Below are 19,076 nucleotides of genomic sequence, written 5' to 3'. Positions count from 1 at the left end.
TGTTATAAAATAAACAGGCTTCGATCTACCAAAAAAAAAAAAAAAAAAGATTTGTTCAAATGCAACTATTCACATGGAAGTAAGTGCCTGCTCAAGAAGACAAGAAGCAATTAAATGGTTCCACTTAGCACATTGTTCCTCACTTTCACCTCCCAAACAGCAGGAGGAAGAGGCCCTCTCCTCTTTCTAAAGTTCACCGTCTCATTTCATGATGCAATGGGGAGGGCTGGGGAACTGCTGCTTGAGCACTGGCTTTGGTAAAAGCTCCACATTTTCTCTCTCCTTGTTTACGATTCCCTCTCTCCCTCCCAGCTTGCATCCTACACTCCCAAGACTCAGGAGAAATTGGCACAGAAGCTAGCTGTGCAAAGTCACTCCAGGCAGTGACCCCACCAGGACCCCACTGGGGATGTCCCCACCTTGCAACACCAGCCAGACCCACACCCTGGTCTCGTCTCACCCTGGCTCCCTCTGTGGTGCATCTATCTCGCCGTCTTCTCCCAGATCTCCTTCTCCTTTTGATGATCTAAATGTCTGGGAACATCTGAAAAACCTTTTCAAAACCCACCAACAGTAAGGCAGGAAAAAGGAACAGAAGGAAAAGTCACTGAGAAACAAATTAATCAAAAGACAAAAAAAGCACATACATGTTTTAGAGTGTCTATTTGAGGGATTTGGAAGGAAAAAAAATATTTTTTTTTTCTATTAATTGTTTCCTATTAAAAATTTGTAGCAAATTGTGATCCCAATAAGACCATTGGCAAGTTGGCATCTATTTTGTTCTGGATCATTAATCTATTCATAGAGGTGAAAGCCCAATATCATGATTTCTTGGCAAGGCAAAGAGGCAGTTCTTTGTTAAATTGAAGCTCCACTGCCATCATGTTACCGTGATAATTTATACCACACTAGGGCCTATTCCACCATCTGAATTCCCTTGACCATCACATTACAGTTCGTATCCAGGCCAGCTTTATTTTTATGGTTAGCGTCCTCATTGTTTATTATTTACACTGCAGCAGACACTTGAAGTCACAATCAGGATGCCGCTTGCACAGCGTTAGATGCTGTGACAACATATTCAACGGTATTTCAAAGAGCTTTCATTCTTACTCTGCTATCTGGCATATTCCTACACTGAGTCCATCCAAATAGATTTTCACCAAGTGCTTAAATGTCTGAGCTTTGTCCAAGAAGGCACCATGGAATTACTCACAGTGGCAGGCTAGATGAAATGTAAGCATCACCAATTCATCCAATTATTTTTCAATAGAAGCTGGGGCCAGAAGGGACTTTGTACGTCATTACTCTTGATACTCCAGACATTCTTGTTTGGAGTTTGGTTCTGCAGCAAGAAATAATAGTTTGTTTCATTGACAGCAGAGGACAAGTAAAAATTAGCACATTTTATGGGACATAAAAAAGTCCATTAGAAAATGATGTTTAGAGAGAGACATTTTTCATTGTGCAACACAACTCTTCACCATGTTTGAAAATAAAATATTGATGAAAAGCATATGCCTATGCTTACCAAATATTATTTTTTGAGTTGTCTATAAGTTTAGAGAGACTATAAGAGAATAATATTGGAATGTGATGGAGAAAATAAGGGGGAAAGTAGTGGTAGTTTATATTATATCTCTTTTTTTTTTTTGGCTCTGTTCACTGAATAAGTTAGTAGTGGCTTACCATAAGTTGATTTTGGTAGTGATTCACTTCCATGCTTTAGTTCATTTATCGCTCCTGTAAAACTGAACTTAAGCCCAAATCCAAAGCATAAATGTGGGCACCTCAAGAATACAGATATTGGTTCTGTATTATGAGCCAGGACAAAAATACAGATCCAAATGCCCTCAAATTATGCTGCTCTACTTGTGGGTCCACATATCTTCAGCTGGGGCTTCCCTCCACTGAAGATGCAATTATTATCCAAGGAACATGGAAGGACAATCTCTTTAAAAATACTTTTAAAATTACAGTTGAACAACTTAAACTCTTTCCTGAATGCATGTGGAATCTGCCTGGAAGAGATGCTATAAACAGAACTACCCGTGAATCCAAAAATCTCTTTAAATTTTTGTTGTAACTTCAGTTAAATTTCTGGGTTATTCAAATTTATGTGAAATTGAGATAAACTTCCAAGATTCAGTCACTTTTAATAGCATGGGATACAGACTTCTCAAACCTGCTGTGAAAGCTGAAACCTGGGCCAGCTTTTCATCCACAAGCTGAACTTAACGTCAGTGAAAAAGACGTTGTTCCCTTCTCTCACTTCCTATACTGCTTAAGGAAAAAAAGAAAAGAAAAAAAGAAAAAGAAAAAAAAAAAAAAAAAAAAAAAGAAAAACCAACCAACCAACCAAAACCAGGAATATCCAGGACAGCTAGAAAAATTGTTTCAGAAAAACACAGTCCTTTCTCATTCTGGCACTTCCATTTCAATCAGATGTTTTGTTTCATACCTTTACCAGCCTGTCTGCATACGCCAGATCTGCACGGGAGATACACAGCCTCTTTACAAGCGGGACTAACTTCAGAGGTGACTCAGGAACCTGCTCAGCAAAGCCCTCGCCTGCCACCCGTCAGAGGCTGAGCACGGCTGCCTTGGCGCCTTAACCCGTACCAAGCCACAGCTGCCAACTCCACACAGAATTTTTCTAACTCCCTGTTCCAAAAAAAATCTCTCCAGCCAAAATCCCCTCCTGGCCTGCAAATATGTTCAGCCATACACCTCTGTGCTGTAAATGAAATATCTGGCGTATTGCAAAACCGTACTGAAGGAGCCAACTGGAACAGAGCAGAGCTAGCACTGGGAGAAGGTGTTTGAGCTGTTGAATTTAGTGACTACGCATATGTCATATCCAAAGGAGCATTGCATATTTCACTTTAATAGTCATGTTGGTTGGTATGAATTTATGACCTGGTCTTTTGATACCTGATAATGGGTGTTTTGAGGCAGACTTCTTTAATTGCCTTATGTGGAAGACAACTATCTGTCATCCCGCTTGAAAAGGAAAACAAAGACCTTATGCCATCCATGGACTTCAACAATAAGAGATATAAGGAACTCAAGGTGTCCTGTTTAGTTCCAATAACATAGTTATTATGCCCAGACCACATATTTTCAAGTCCAGGCCAAAGAAAGAGGGGCCAGCCTTTGAAAATGCTAATGAACACTAGTCAAAAGACTGCAAACTATACATGCCTTTGGATACACAAAATATTTCTAAAGGGGTTGGTATGAACAGTTTAAAATTTACGTAACACAAAAATACTACGTTTTTCCTACTTTCTAGATTTCAACATTTTTTAAGTGGCCACATGAGTAAGGGGAGAGAAAATGGAGAAAATTGAAATTAAGTAGAAGGGATTTTGCATGTTTCTCAATGAACTAGGAGAAAGACTGAACACCATGCCATCTGGGGCAATTAAAAGACCAAAGCATGAAATCTTAAACTTTCATCCTGAGAGTCAGTTGCTACTGAGAACTGCCTCAGTCAGTGCCAGCAGACTTATTTCTGATCCTTGCTGTACATGCACTCAGTTTTATTCCAATGTAATACATGAGGTGTTACATAAAAGTATCCTGAAATAATGAAATAATCCTAAATTTTCTCAGATAGCAATAGTAGAGTATCTAGCAGTCCTGAAATGCTGTGCAAGGTTTGTAAGGCACTGTATCAAACCTTTACTGGGCAAGATTTAATATTACCATCATTGTCTTGTGGATTTTACTCTCTTAAGAACTCAGCAAAGGAAAAGCAGAAATGAAGGCTGGATGATTCCTCAGGAATCACCGGTCTATTAGTTTTCTGAGGGCATGACTCTCTACACCCAACAGATGTCTGTCTGATCTGGTATCAAAAATCCCCAGCAATAAAGAATCTATTAAGCTCTTGTTGAACTCAGCACATGGTAATGCAAATGAAGTTCATAAATGTGAAGAGCATCTGTAAGGTCCCACATGCATAGGAGCACACAACTGTGCAGCAAATTATGGGAGGCAGCACCTAACCATGCAAGACATGAGGGTTGTTCCTCAGAGCAATTCATACTTGCAGCTGAGCGTGATGGCAGAAGATACTCCTCCTACTGTGTCCTGAGTAGGCAGCTCTTCACCTCTCACAAGCCTAAGCATGAAGAAAGGAAAAAAGCTTTTAGGAAGGGAGAAAAAGGAGCACAGCATCAGCTTAGGAAAGCATAGCCACACTCTGTATGAATGAATAACAGACTTCCCTGGGCCACCTTTAGTCTGTTAACTTGATTTCACACTTTCCATGTGTGCATACCCAACAGGTGAATGCAACTTCTATATATATAACTATGTGCCTCTTCCCATCTTCCACACCTCAATGCCCACAGGCCCCTTGCCACTTGTGGCAAGCACCTTCCCAGTGGCCAGTCCTCCCGGTGCTTAGAGTGTGTAGGAAGCTTACATGGCCACCCCATTGCTTAAAAAGAAACTCTTCCACCCAAGAAGGTTTTTGGACCCTACTGTAGTCCACTGGGATCTCATTTCTAGCTGTGATGATTTCCCAGTTGGCCTGTGGTTTGCCTGTGTGGTCTCCACGTTCGGACTTTCTGGTCATTCACCAGCAAGGGGAGCAAAGGACACCTTCTTCCTTGGAGTTCCTGGCTGCAAGACTTACAGTCTTGGATCAGTCTGGGATTTTTTCCTCATTTGGTGGCCAGGTCCTTTTTCACTTTAGCTACTGTACCGTCATCCAAGTCCTCAAGGCCAAGACTGCTGTGATGCATTTCACTTGATACCCAACATGGAGAGGCTTTAGTGGAACAGCTTCCTCAGGAGGAAGTAGCAGTGCTTTCCTAAAATCCTCCAGCATCTATTGCCACATCCTATGGCAGACTGAAGGCCCTGGATGCATTGCCCTGTTACTCTGTGAATTTTTGGGCTGCAGTGTTAGGGGGCAGTGAGGGACAGCTGCTGCCTAGGGAAGGGGAGCTGGAAGCCCAGTCTCATAACAAGGCATGCATCAGCCCTGGGGCTCATTGTATTCACTGTGCAGTTCCCTGGCCAGGGAGAAAAATAACCTACCAAGAAGAAAGAAAAGTGTAGTTGTTTCCCAACCGAAGGAGCCAAATTAATTCATGGCAGTGGCTGAAGAGCACAAAGGAAGGGTCAGGACCATACAAGTGGGAGTGGGGATGGGTAGAAGAGGAGGGTGAAGAATGCAAGGCGGTGTTCTTGGGGGTGCCAAATCGTAATATTGGTTAATCTGCTGTAGGTGAGCACATATTGAACACCCATTGTGCTATGCAGCAGGAGAAACTCTAGCTAGCAGCTCTATGGAAATGGGAGCTGCATGTCCTTTACTGTTTACCGCTGTGTAATAGCAAGAGATTTTCCCTCTCTGAAGCATCTTTGTGCTTACAGTTAAATAAAAAGCAATCCCATGCTTGTTCTTTCCCTTTTTACCTACGGGCTTATGATAAATATGTCAAACTCCACTTTAAGAAAATGCAAGACATAGGAAATGTTCACAACATTCAAAAGGTGTAGATTATGACATCAAACAGTCTTGGCAATATTTATAATTTTCCATACATTTATACACTTCATGTGGTGCAGCTGACTTACTATACAACCCAGAAAAAACAAGTTGGCCCAGCTTGGAAAAAATCTCATATGCTTCAAGGTATTTGTCTAGGCCCACCAAGCTCATTTTTGGTTTTGCTTTAAAATTCTACAAGGACACAGAACTAACCACACACCAGCTATTTCAGATGAGGCAATGTGGTATTTAAAAGTTTACTATTATAATCTTAAACCTGTAACTTGGGCCTGCTCACCCTAATATACTTTCCTTGGAGCAATCTCTTATAATCATCTTTGGGAACTGGATATATGCTGCATATAAGTCTTGTCCTTAATCCTGTGTTTTCTATACAATTTTTAAGAAGCTAAAAATAAGTAATCATTTTACCTGTTTAAACACAATATAAAATCCAAATATATATATATATATATATATAAACCTGCAGAAAAATACCCAAGCAGATGAAAAATGCTAACATCTTTACAAATTAGATCATGTTTTCAGCTTACTATTTTTTAAAATGAAACTGTTTTGGTATGAGAGTACAGGTAGAGGTTTAATATTCTTCCAGATAGGTTTCATGCTTTTTGATACATGACTGACAAAACATTGCTTTCAAGAGACTGAAATAAAAACTATTTTATTTTTCTCCCTAGCACAGTCTCTTTATTCTGGCTAAACCATATTACAATGAAGAGTAAATGCTTTTGCCTGATTACTTGGCTAAGCTTTCAGAGAAATCTGGATCCTGTCCCTGCCAGGTGAGTTTCTGGACCTGCTAGTGTCAAACCCACAGCTGATGCAGAGAGATAGAGACTAGTTATGTTGTAGTCAGTTGCTGCCCCGTGCCACTTTTCCAGAACAGCAGGCAAGTAATTACAGAGCTGTGGCACACTGTACAGTCCTGGTTTCATCCCCAGATGATTTTCTTTGCAGCTTGCCTAAGGAACTGTCTGCCTCCTGCCCTGCCTAATGTCTGCTCCCCTCCTCTTTTTCCTTCTCTCCCAAGCCCTGGTGAAGCACAATGTTTCTGTGCAGAACACGCTCCCATTGTTTCCTCTATAGCACACTGAGTGCAACATAATTTGTTTCCCTGATTCAGTTCAGGAAGAGCATCAAGCAAGAGACTTGAAGAGCTCCATATGTTTAGCCTGTCAAAGAAAAGACTGAATACTGTTTTATTGTGAGTACCTTATGTACTTTAATCGAGCAGAAGCCAAACATGAATCAATATCTGGGAGTTAAATCTGGAAAAATTCAAATAAGAAATAAGGCACAATGTTTAAGATGATGATTAATTATTTGCACAAACTACCACATGAAGAGGTGAATCCTTTATCTCAAGACCAGGTGCCTTTCTGGAAGACATGCTTTAGGCAAATACAAGATGTTGAACCCAGGTTAAGGGTAGCTAGGTGAAATTTTCTGGAAGTCAGACAACTAGTTTATTTGTCCTTGAAGTGCAAGTATCTACTAATCACCTGGTTTTATAATATATTTGACTTGAATAAAAGGAATTCAAGGCAGAAAAATATGCCAAAAGATTAAAAAGTCAATCTGTAGTTTCTACCATTCAAAGCTGGTAAGCCACAAGAAAAGATGATAATATTCTCTTCACCATGGAAACACAAATACACTGAAGAAATCAAAATGTTGGTTGTTGTCTGATAAAAGACAAAATGGGACATGAGGGCTGTGAAGTGAGTTGTTAAAAATGAAAAAAAAAAAAAAAAAAAAAAAAGAGTTGATGAAATCTGGGTGACTTTGTTACAGACAGAGCATATAAAGAGCCAAGGACTCAGTTTATAGAATGCATCCTGTGATGGCAGTGGGAAGAAGGCAGCAAAAGACACATTTCTTGGAAAAAATACTGGTAAACCCCAAAGGCCACACTCAGGAAGCCAGGCATGCAACAGCAAGTCAAGGAGGAAGGTTGTAAGGTAGCATAGCAAGATGGAAGATGTTGAAAAATAAAAATCAAGCTATCCAATTAGATTTAAAAATGTATGCCATTTCACAATTCTGAACTGATTTTAAAAACACTCACTTCTCCTGTGGCAGTGGGGACAATGGTGTGAGGTTGCTGGTGACCATTTTTCAATTTAGCAATGTTTTCTGTTGCTAAGACTCAGGTGTGATTTTCCTGATTGCCTGAACCTAATTATCAGTGAGTATTCTATTAGAAATTAATGCATAAACTAGACATTTCAATCTGGATACAGAAATCAGTGTCACGAACATGAGGAACTACATATGGAGGACAGCTATCAAATCAGAGCTACTATTTTGGTTTCTGGAATACCAGGGTCCCAGCTCCTGCTTCCACCCCTATTCCCAAGCGCCCTTAAGCAGACGTTTTGGCTGGGAAAGCACTATGTGATTTTTTCCCTCTACCATGCAAGCATCTGCATATGAGACAATTATTTGGATTCCCTTTACCATTGATGGGGAGACAGGCACTGTGGCACATCACATCTCAGCTTATTTACGTGCATAAAAAAGGTCACACACATTGTGCTCAAGGAGCATGTCTGGGGCTCTCCTGACCTTAGAGTCCATATGAGACATACAAAGTCATGCAGGATGAATCCTGCACTTAGCCTCTGTGTCTCAATCCCTTAGACAGATAGCAGTATTTTTGTATCTCACTGAAATATCACTAGGATAAGTCCACTAACAGCTGTGGGAATGTTATTGAGCTGTGGCCTGGTGAAGCAGGGTTCTGGTGACACCATGAGAGGAAGGAAACTAGAACTATCAGTTCTTAGAAAGAGATGGATCACTACCCATTCATTACGCTATGCCTGAAGTCTTTTGGCTTATAATTTATGAAGTTGTACAGTCTCATTTCTCTCCAGTAACCCTAAACTTCCAAAGGAATCTGACAGCAACTCGTCTCCAAACATCCTGAATTTCCAGTACATTTTTGCTCTCCCTCATTGAATATTTTTCCTCTTTGCACAGATTATCTTCATCCTCTTGGATACTCTTTCTTCTCTCCCTGGAGTAAATCAGGAATAAGTTGGTGTAAGTAAATGCTGAGGCCCCTTTTACACTCAGCAGCTTCTGGAAGGGCTTCCCAAAGTCACAGGACACTGCAGCCTCTCACTGAGGGATGACAGGGATTAGGTAAATATCTTCTGCTTTGCTTTTTTTTTTTTATTATTTCTGAGAAAAACTGGCATATTTTTTTTTCTCAAAACAACCACAGCAGTTAGCCAATATTGGGTACCTTGAGGGTTGTTTCTATTGGGAAAAGAAGCTGGTTCTGGAGATGGGTGCTTTGTGCAAGGCTGATTATTGAAAGAGGATGTCAGGAGCCCTATTTCCCTCAACTCAGCATGGAGGGACAATAGGACGCAGTTTCTATTTCAAGACTCTTTTCAGCCAACACAGTCCATAACACAAGTTCTTTTTTCCCTTGGTCTCTCTCTCTCTCCACAGCTTTATCTTAACAGCAGATGACAAGTGATTTTTTGTTGTGTCCTCATTTTCCATCTCTCTCTCTCTTTCCTTTGCTGCAGACAGGACACACAAGCTCGGCTGGTGTTAATTCAGTCCCTAGGTCTTTTTGTTCACTGTGTTCTCATTCAGGCTACCGTTAAGATGGGTTTCTCCCATCAGGAACAAAGAGGGCATTAATTTGTCCACTGTTTCTCTGACTAGAAGGTATTATGCTCACCAGATTCAAGACAGAGATGTGACTGCGTATGCATCAAAGAGAAAATATGCTGAGGGCTATTCGCTCATCAAGATAATCACACCTCAGCTGTAACTTCCTCAGCCTCTCCACTTGACTTGCTGTCACGTGCAATGACAAGCCACTGAGGACAAGTTTGTTTCCTAATACATATGAGTTCCAAGCCAAAAACTTAATTTTCTGAAAGCTGTGTCATATCAGTTTATGTCCACTCGAGATGAAACTCTCTTAGGGTGCAAAGTCAAAAAAGGGAAATAGCTCTCCCAAACATGAACATGTATTTATACAAAAAGTCTGAAATACTTACACAGTTCTCTTTCTATACCAAAAAGACTATATTGCAGTTAAATTGCTTGTTTTTATATAGTATGACTTATACTTGATTTCAAGCTAAACCACATCCTAGCTCACCATTCTGAGACTAAGTATAATGGACAGGAAGACAGCGAGTAGACCCTCAGTGATTCCTAAGATAATGTGAGACACAGTACACAAGAAAGTATATGCAAAAACTTCAGTTCAGTTCCCATCTGAGCATAAATCACTGCTTTGTTTATTACTTATTTTGCAGGTTGGCTTGCAAGTAGGTTGCTTCCTGTCAAACTAAGCCTCCACATTTTGAAGAGCCTCCTAAATCAGAAATGTGATAGAGTAGCATATAAAACTGAACTGTCCAAATATAATTTTTTAAAAATAAGGTCAGAGAAATCCTGTCTGTGAAGAGGGTCAAACAGTAGAAAGAAGAGGAGAGAACAGAAAGGAAAAAAAAAAAAAAAAAAAAAAAAAAAAGCCCAAACAAAACAGTATGGATGTCTTTCCTGCTCTCAATTTAGCCTGAATAAGAATTTAGAGAGGGGAGCAGAGAGAGAAGAGGAAGACAGAACTAGAACAAAACTATTTCAGGCTCCTTTATGACTGACAATCTTTATTATTTACATATAAAACCAGACTGGACAAAGCACTAAAAAAACACCATATCTCTTTGGGAACAATCCTATACCAGCAGGGAAATGTAGCAGTTGACATAAGTGGCCTTTTTCTATCATTAGCCTCTGTGATTCCATACCCATTTCATCCACAGCATGTATGCTTCTTACAAGTCTCTCTGTAATAATAGTACCAGAAATACAATCCTCTGTAGCACTCGTTCTCTACACTACTGAGGAACTGGCACTTTTTAATGCTTGTCATATTGGTATGGACATTGATGACAGACGCCCCGATGCTACTCTCTATTCCACCAGTTTTATACCAGCATAATTCAAGTGGAAAAAAATGCACAAGCAGAATATCTCATGCAGGTTTGGGGGTGATTTCTACAGACAAAAACAGATGACACATTGTGCTACAAAACTCCTGGAGAAGATGAGCACTGTTATCTGCCATTGATATACACACAACTTATCAGCCATTAAACAACTGCCTTAACTTTTCCACTTTCTCCCAGTTCTCCAGGTCTGGAGTTGTCTGTCTTGATTATACTAATTGTGTCTTGTCAGTCTTGCAGAAGAAACTATTTTTATAGAGCAAAGTCCCCCAACCTGAAAATAATAAGGACTCTTCATTACCAAAAGTATGACCCCTCTGAAGAGTTTCAGTTAACAGCAGATTAATCCCTAAAGCACTCTCTGGGAAGATAGCAGGACATACAGGACACCTACTGTAGGTTTTGAACCCTACCCAGCACTCGAATGTCATATGCTGTCTTTCCCTTTTGAGGTCACCACTTAGCAGAAGACTCCAGTTTGTTTAAGTATGTGAGTACTCTTAACTAAAGCCAAAGTACTCAGGAACATTGCTCAACAAAGGTTTTTGTTTCAGACACTTCCCACTGAGGTTATCTGAAGATCACCTGTGATATGGCTTTCTGGTTTCTCCATATTATTAAAGAACTGACCTGGCATGACATTCAGATCTATGCCAGGCAAGTATTACCTAGGTTGATATTCCTCTTCCTGCATTCAGCTTCTCATTACAAGCTTGTGACTTTGTTGTTTGGTGTGGCCAATATTCAGCGAGAAGGGGGCCTTTGGGCTTGGATAGTCCACATTTCTTACTGCAGATGTTCTTGCAGCATGTTGTGAAGTCCAAAGGTCAATCCAAATACAAATGATAGTCTTAGAAACATTTGTAGTTCCAAGCCAGCATCATTTCAACTCAAAGAAGAGATATGTTCTATGCACAGATTGCCCAAGAGTTCATTTAGCCCCTTCCCTCAACTGGAAAAGGGTGCCTGTTATGTCAGAGTTAGAGTAGGTTGCCCTTAACACATTAATCATGAACTCACTTCAGTTGTTTCTGACCCAGTTGTATCAGTTTAACAAGAGAATAAAGAGGACTCCTCATGAAAGCGTGCACTTCCTACTCAAACTGTCTAGTCTGCGATGTTTAACATTCAACTTGACTGATGATTATTGCAGCGCTATGTGCATGGATGGGTGTATCAAATGCCTGCTGCTTCCTCCACTTGCGTTTCAGATTCCAGGCACACATCATGCCACAGCTTAACAGCAGGAGCAGTGGCCAAGGCAGCTTGTGCCTGAAATGCTGTGTTTTACAAGCTGAAGTACTATGTGGTAACTTCAGGAAGTTTGTTCATACTTTGGATAGGTGAATGAGGGAGGAAGCAAGTGCACAGGTACAGAATGGGAGAATTATTTAAGCCAACAGTCCAGAAATGCAAAGGAGGGGTGTCAGGTCTCAGGGAGAAGCTGAACTGGACTGTACTCCATCATCAACAACAGCATGGATGTTCTGAATGCTATCAAGTCCTGGATTTTGACTCAAAATTTTATGCAACCACAAAAAGATCTGTTCAAATTAATCTTCACCAACACTTCTGCAATTTAGCAACTTGCCAGTTGCATAATAAAATGAAACTGGGCACATTGCCTTATGTTTAGCAGTTTGGTTTATTTACACTTTGCATAGGTGCCCAAAGATCATCAGGCAATGGTTGATGAGAAATTCACACTATTATTGCAAGTTCTTAGATTATTAAGTGTCCTTGAACAACAGAGATAATGTCACACGAATGCTGAGAGAGCCAGAGGGCTTTTTTAAACTTGCCTTTTTAAACCTGCTTTTTTAAGCTAATGACGTTTGTGTATTTCCACTGTATGTGTATTTTTAATTATGTGCAAATATGAGTACCTGGCAATACTTTTTGAACCCGTTCACCAATTTAAAAGAAAAAAATCTAACAGGAAGAAGGGAAGAGATGTCAAAGGTACAAATCTCAGCCAAATTCATTAAAACAGGCAGAGAAAGAGCTAATTAAAATCTACATGGGAGAAAAGAAAGGGCAAGAGGGAAAGAAAGAATGAGAGACTATAAATGTCTAGCTATGGGGAAGACTTCTGTTATAGTTCATATCTTTGTAAAAATGAAGTTGATCACACCCAAAACAAAACACACAGTAAACTAGGTTTCCTTTATTTCAGTTACTTGGGGTTTTGGTTTCTTTATGCAATGACATTTTCCTGCATAGTATTCCTTACACATACTACTCAGCAACATATAAAGGGGCTCTAAACAATGGGAGGCTGGAATATTTAATGGATAAATTTAGAAGGGAGGGAGGGTTTCTGCTGTACCAATTGGACTTCACCATCTCCTTTTCCTTGGCATCTAGAGAAAACTCAGAAAAGCAAGAGAACATGACAAAGTAAACCACAATTTTTTCCCTACTGAGAGCTTCAGACATACAAATGCATTCTTGCCAGATAGCAAGTGAGATTGTATCATTTCCAAACAACTGACTCGAAAAGAAAAGAATTGCAGGCACCTTGAGATTCCTCAGACTCAAAACTGCAGAGATTGTTTTGCAGAAGTAAGCTTTGCTTTTGGACTACAAATGTTTATGCCAAATTTCAGTTTCAAATGCTTTTGCCTGTGCATGAGTATGTGTGAAATTATTAATCCTTGAAAGCAGGGATTCATAATAATGGAGTTATTGACATTTTATTGACTCTGACATTGCAGATGTGATGCTAAGGACAAGAACATTCCCACTGTTAGATGAAAGGGGTTCCCAGGAAACACTTCCAGTAATCATTCTTCAAGCAGAAGATGTTTTCTGTCATCTGGTTCTTGACAACTATAAATAAAGGACTCAATCTGATTTTTATACAGTATTTCTACACTGTAAGAGATGAAATGATATATCACACAGTTTGCAATGAAATCCATATACACAGTGATGAGATTATAAACAATATATGTATGCACCACAAATGTTTGTTTTAAGCAATGTTGTGAAGCAGAGGTTCACAACTGCACTTGTTGGCCTTGGTTAATGCAGAAATTCCATTTCTTGTTCTGTAGCTAAAATGTTTCAGAGAAGATTGTCGCTACGCAGGCAGAGGATGAAAACTGGATTTGTTTGCTAGCATAAAAGAACTGTTATTAAAAGCTACCAAAGTGAAATACTACCATTTTTTTTTTCCCCTCATCTATGTCAAACTAAGCTATTTGAAAACAGAAATACACACAGTGCAGTGTGGTACTCATCCCCAAGCCTGGAAGATCTCTAAATGAAGCACCAGCACTCCCTCGGAGAGCAGGGGTGTTGAAGATCCCTGGCAGGTTGTGGGTCCTCCTCCTTGAGCTCATAGCCGAGCTCTGCTCACCTGTTCCTCTGGAACAGCAACAAGTTGGGACCTCACCAGGAAAGGTTCAGAAGAGGTAACCAGTGAAACCTTCATTGTTAGGGGAAACAAAAGCCTTGGAAATGTCTTTACTTAGCCACGTAGGGTAATTCAGTGGCCCCTGAGCTAGCACTGGTGCAAGTGAGAGAGCCCAGCACCCTCCTCAACGAGGATAACAGCTTATCCTCACACGGACAAGGCAACAAACTCAAGCTCTTAGCTTTTCACCAGGAGGCCTGCAATGATGCAGCTATGCTGCTTCCCATCCAGAGGCAGCAGGACTGCCAGCACCTCTGCAGTGAGCGCCTCTGGTGTGCACATGCCTCCAGGCAGCAAGGGTATTCTGCACACCCTGCGAACATGGGTCAGTGGGCATGCTCTGACATGGGGACCAGAGATCTTTCCCTTTCCCTTCCAATTTCCCTTTTCCTTTCCCTTCTTTCCTTTCCCCTTCCCATTCCCTTTCTCCTCCCCCTTCTCCTTCCCCTTTCCCTTCCCTCTTCTTTAAGTCTAGCCATTTCATAACCATGTAGGAGGAAAATTATAAATACAAGCCACAGAAACCCTGGAGCTACAGGTCAAACAGGTAAAGAAGAAACATTTATTTTTCTGTTTTCTTCTTTTTATATTCCGTGGCCTGAATCAGGATGGGCTCCCTCGTTACCATCTCTGAGTTCCCAGAAAAGCACTTTCCTCCTCCTTCTTTCTTGCTGCAGGGTTATGTCTGTTCAGTCACGCCTGCCCAGTTGCAACACAAGACAGGGCAACACCAGACAGAGAGTGAAAAATAAAAACTGAGAAAGTTATAACTTCCAATGTTTGCATTATGGAATCTGTAATGAGGATAAATCTTCATAACCACACCCCAGCTTGGAAGATTATGCACATCTCTGAAAAGCAGATTTGACCCTCTGGCCATCCCCCCCTGACAATCTGCACTGCAAATTTGCAGCAATTTTTACAGGAACAAAGACTTTCACTGCCCCATAGCAGTATCTGTTTGCAAGCAAATGACCGCACCGGGAAGCATGAGTTCTCAGGCTATCTAATGACTATATCAGCATGGATGTGTCATTGCTGTTCTCACAAGACATCATACAGCCTTGCACAAAGTCATGTGAGAGTGAGTGAGAAATCAGCTGAATCTAATCAGAAGGAATGGGATAATTAATACGAACTCTGTGAGGACCTGTTTGTAGAGTGCTATGCAGGGTTCTCTGTTTAGCAGCTCATTATTCAACCAAGCTCTAGTAAAGCTTTGCTGTCTCCATGAAGCACAATACAAATAGAAAACAAGCTTCATTTTCCCCATCCTGTCACTGTAGTCCATAGTTTAAACTAATCATACTTTTCCATTTTTCACAAAACTTTTCCACAATGTGAATAGGGGCATCTAAACTGTTACTAAAACGTGCTACCTGTGGAAATGGAGGCAAGCTGGCTAGAGCTGCTTGGAGAGGGCAGCCCCACTGCTCTCTGGTTTCTCCTGAGTCTGCTGAAAGCATTAGGAAGAAAGCAGATACTAATAGATTTCTAGTGAGACAAGGAGAGTGCTGGTGAGGCAAGTTCTGCAAAGAATGTTGAGCTCATGTGGGGAGGTTTTCTTGGAAAGTAGCTTTCTCTTTGAGAGACAATTCATCATTGGCAAGGGATGTGGAATCTCACCAACCCCATGACACTGCATTGTATGCAAAGGGAAATTTCAGTCAGCAGAGACGAGGGAGGAAAAAGAAGCATCAAACTGGCTGTTGCCAAAGAAATAGATCCAACACAACATGACATACTGCTGCTGCCACAATCCAAACAGTGTTGCTTCTGCCCCACCATCCACCTTAGAGCATGGTAAATGCTCTTCCTCTCCCCAACTGCCAAGGACTTGTTTGCTAATGGACTGCTGACAGATGGGTGAGAACATTTGTTTTATTTCTCTCCTTTATTTCTAAGTAAAAAAAAAACAAAAAACAAAACAAAACCAACAATGCTTGGGAAGAAACAAAAGCCATCCACTCATCCATTCCTCTGTAGTCTAAGGAAATATGGGCAACCCCCTGTTGATTTAAATAGCCTTTTTCAAAGTAAAATTAAAAAATTAAGAAATCACCAAAGCCTACTGTGTCCTGTTATGTGAAATGCAACAACATGACATTAGGCTTCCTTCCAATTTGTGCAGGAAATGCAGTCATGTAACAGTCTTAGGCACAAAGCTGTGCTCCATTGCTGCTGTTGACCAACAGCAAACAGAACACCATCACAGTTGTAGGGCAAGGACATGTAATCAATGTGCCCCAGGTTTTAGTGTAGAATCTAGGTAGGAAACCAAGGCCAGTACATGATCCAAGACATAATTTAGCTGGAGAGCTGCACACTAAACACTTTTCCATCTTTATTTCTCCCTTTTTTAGTGTCCACAGTCGCAATGACTTTTCTTCCTAGGACTTCCACAAGTCTTCTGGAGATGTCCCAGTCAGAAATGCATGTGCCCATGCAGGATATTGCATGTTCACAGGCCTTTACCCATCTTCAGTGTGTTGGACTCACTGTGTTTGGGCAGAACATCTGCCTGGGATTCAAATTTCCCAGCTCTGTCTTCTTTCTCTGCCTAGAAACTCTGTCCAGACAGGATCTGAAAAATACGAGTCCGTTTGGCCCGAATTTCTAGATGTTCAGCACTCCAGAAGGAGTGATGTTTCCAGTCAGAAAATGAGACAAGATCAACAAAACCCAGACACATGACAGCTGTATCTCTTCCAACACAGATGGACTAGATGCATGCTCCCTTGGAAGACACTTTCATCTTTATACCTCAGTTTCAATAACTTCTACTACAAACTGGAATCCATTGTATCAGTTCATCCTTGTTTCAGCGAATCTCAGCTCAACCTTGCTTCTAGGCTCCTGTTAGTGAGCCCTGGCTGGCAGCTGAGGAAATTAAAGCGTGTTGCTTAACTTCAGGGTCTTGGAGAACCAAAAGTAACCCCAAATTCCTGACAGTGGTTAATATGCAAATGTGGGGCTTGTCATATATGTAAGGGATGTCTCAGTGGAAGGAGAGAAAGAGAGACCAACCTTAAATACATTGCTGATAATGATTCAGAAATGAAGGAACAGGAGTCCAGATGGAGGAGTTGTGGGTTCCTGAAACGTTCTCTGCAAACTGCACCACTGAATTCAAGCACCACAACTGAGACACCCAATTTCTAAATAAGCTACAGTTTAGCCAAGCTGCCCTAAGAGCAGCAGGTATGTTTGCGGCAGATCAGATGTTTCCTGGGAGTGTGTAGCTATCACTCCGCCTGAGCAGAAAGACTGTTATACCAATAAGGCAACAAAACTTCCTCCGAGAATAAAAGTTCAAAAGAAAAATAGAATAGCTGAATGTACTTTTTCCCCCATTTTCTTCTTCCTTTTTCTCTCTTTAGCCACATTAGATCTGTTAGAAGGATTTTTAAATTTTTTTTTCATTCCTGTTTCATGAATGCAAAAGCACGTGCAAAATGTGCAAATTAAGGCTGTAATAGACAAATGGCAGCTGCCAAAGCCAGGAGGAGAAAAGTTTCTAAAAGCTAATGGTTTCACAGATTCTTAAAGTTGCATTTTGTTTGCTTGCTTGTTCTTGTCTGGTACATAGTAGATTCTGGTAAGAATCCCCCAAACTGATATTTTTATGATTTGAGGCACTCTGTATGTTATTTATGTCAGAATCAATAGAACAGTTTATATAAAAAAGATGTGTTACAGCAGTCAATTCAAACAGAGCAATTTGTATGCAAGTGGAACTGATCAATCCAATAAAAATGATTGCCAAGTCTCCTGAGCCTTGTAGAAATACTTTCAATAAAGACATTTTTAATAAAAAAAAAAAAGAGAAATTAAATATGTAGCAGCATAAGATTCAAATTGAAAGCAAACCTTTTCCGAACAACTGAGGGAAAGAATTTACACGTTGATTAAAGCCTGGTTTTATTCAATTATTGATGCAGTATGGATATTTTAGTAAGAAGTATTATTATTTTTAAATCCTGGATCGTTCACTCAGATCCCATTTGTCTATACAGTTATTTTAGGGAAGTACCTAACTCCAGGATAAATTCTCTTCCCAGATTTAAGGAAATAAGTCGCATCCTTAAGCTTGCATTGTGGTATCTGCACCAGAAGATATAGAAATATCCGGTCAGAGGAGGGAGGTGAGTGAGAAGTGTTTCCTTTCACTCAGCACTCCTTTAACCCATTGGTGTGCAGAGTCAGGCTCAGGTCATACTCAGCCTAACACAGATGTTACTCAGAAATTTTACTTCTTATGTGTCAGAAAGGGTCCGAAATACCAGCCTAAGACGATGACACTTTCTCTAAAAAAAAAAAAAAATTCCAGAGTAGAGACTACAGTGTATCTGTATGCTGTTAAGAGAGTCACCCTTCACTGGAAAGCAAAGCACATGGTTAGCTGGTGTTCAGCTGAGTCAGCATCAGTAGCAAAGAAACAGTGCTTCCAAGGAAGGAAGGAGAGGATGCCTCTTTAGATTTAGGTAATATAAGTCTTCCTTCCGTCTGACTGTGGCAGGGACAGTTTTATAATATGACACCCCCATTCAAGTTTTTTTACTCATGGTTGGTTTCATTCCAGCTTCAGTGGTTGGGTTATGACGTGACTGGGTACATGGTGATAAAGTAAGTGTGATCTGCAATGTGTCATTGCCTTTGTGTGAAACGAATGGGCACTTGCCTTAGTGTGTGTATGCCTGTAACTGATCAAAGGCAATAGCACTGCCTTTTGCTGTGCATGTGACATCCATTATCTTGCAGTTACATGAACTCGTGTTGTGATGACCTGCTTACACATCATCTCTGGGTAGATGGGGAACACTTGCCAGAGGGTTCTTATGTCACAAGATGAAGCAGTCACTTTTATGCTGAGTTTTTTCCTTTCACTACAAATAGATTCAAATAGGTGTCTGCTGGTTTGCCAGTTAGAAGGAAACCTATCTTGTTAATACTTACTTATAAAGAAAGTCCTTATATTTCTTAGACATAGACATTGGGTTTGTAAGTCATTTCCAGGCTATGATCTGGCTGGAGGTACTCAGTGTCTATGGGATTCATTTTTGAAATTACACTTTCAGTGAATGGACTCACCTTTTGCAGTCTTACCTTAAATTTGTAAGCCTCTGCGTGA

The sequence above is a fragment of the Tyto alba genome, unplaced genomic scaffold (genome assembly GCF_018691265.1).
Source record: "Tyto alba isolate M040663 unplaced genomic scaffold, T.alba_DEE_v4.0 Super-Scaffold_14, whole genome shotgun sequence".
Lineage (NCBI taxonomy): Eukaryota > Metazoa > Chordata > Aves > Strigiformes > Tytonidae > Tyto > Tyto alba.
The sequence above is the reverse complement of the archived record's forward strand: the minus strand, read 5'-3'. Positions refer to the sequence as shown.